A 467-nucleotide genomic window follows, 5' to 3' on the forward strand; every position below is an offset into this window, starting at 1 on the left:
AATCAATCAATCAATCAATCAACATTTAATGATAGAGCACTTTATAGCCACCAGTAGGATGTACTTTACATCAAGGACCAAGAATAAAACATACTATACAATAAAAAGAATAACACATAGAATACAGTAAAATCAGAAAAGGTAGCATGAAAACAGGAGAAAGAAAGGGAAAACGTCACAGGGCTGCTATGTTTGAAAGCCGTTCTAACAAAAATTATGTTTTGAGTTTTGATTTAAAATGAGAAATAGTGCAAATGTCAGGAGGTAACTTGTTCCAAAGTCTTGGGACAGCAACTGCAAAAGCGCAATAATTTCTTTTTTGAACGTCTTCTAAAATAAGTTGAATCAATACCAATAATGAGCCGACAAATACGGCGGGGCCAGGCCATGTAAAAGTCCCATGGCATTACATTTTCATTAATATGCGTTCCCCCAGCCTGTCGATGGTCCCCCAGTGGCTAGAAATG

At 36.8% G+C, this 467-nt stretch overlaps 1 protein-coding gene across 2 annotated transcripts in view; it reads right to left on the reverse strand.

The window, feature by feature from the left end:
* LOC116702948 (myosin-11) overlaps window positions 1–467 on the reverse strand; it is a 39,474-nt gene that overhangs the window by 10,141 nt on the left and 28,866 nt on the right. The window lies entirely within an intron of this gene.

Source organism: Etheostoma spectabile, chromosome 15, assembly GCF_008692095.1.
Source record: "Etheostoma spectabile isolate EspeVRDwgs_2016 chromosome 15, UIUC_Espe_1.0, whole genome shotgun sequence".
Classification (NCBI taxonomy): Eukaryota; Metazoa; Chordata; class Actinopteri; order Perciformes; family Percidae; genus Etheostoma; species Etheostoma spectabile.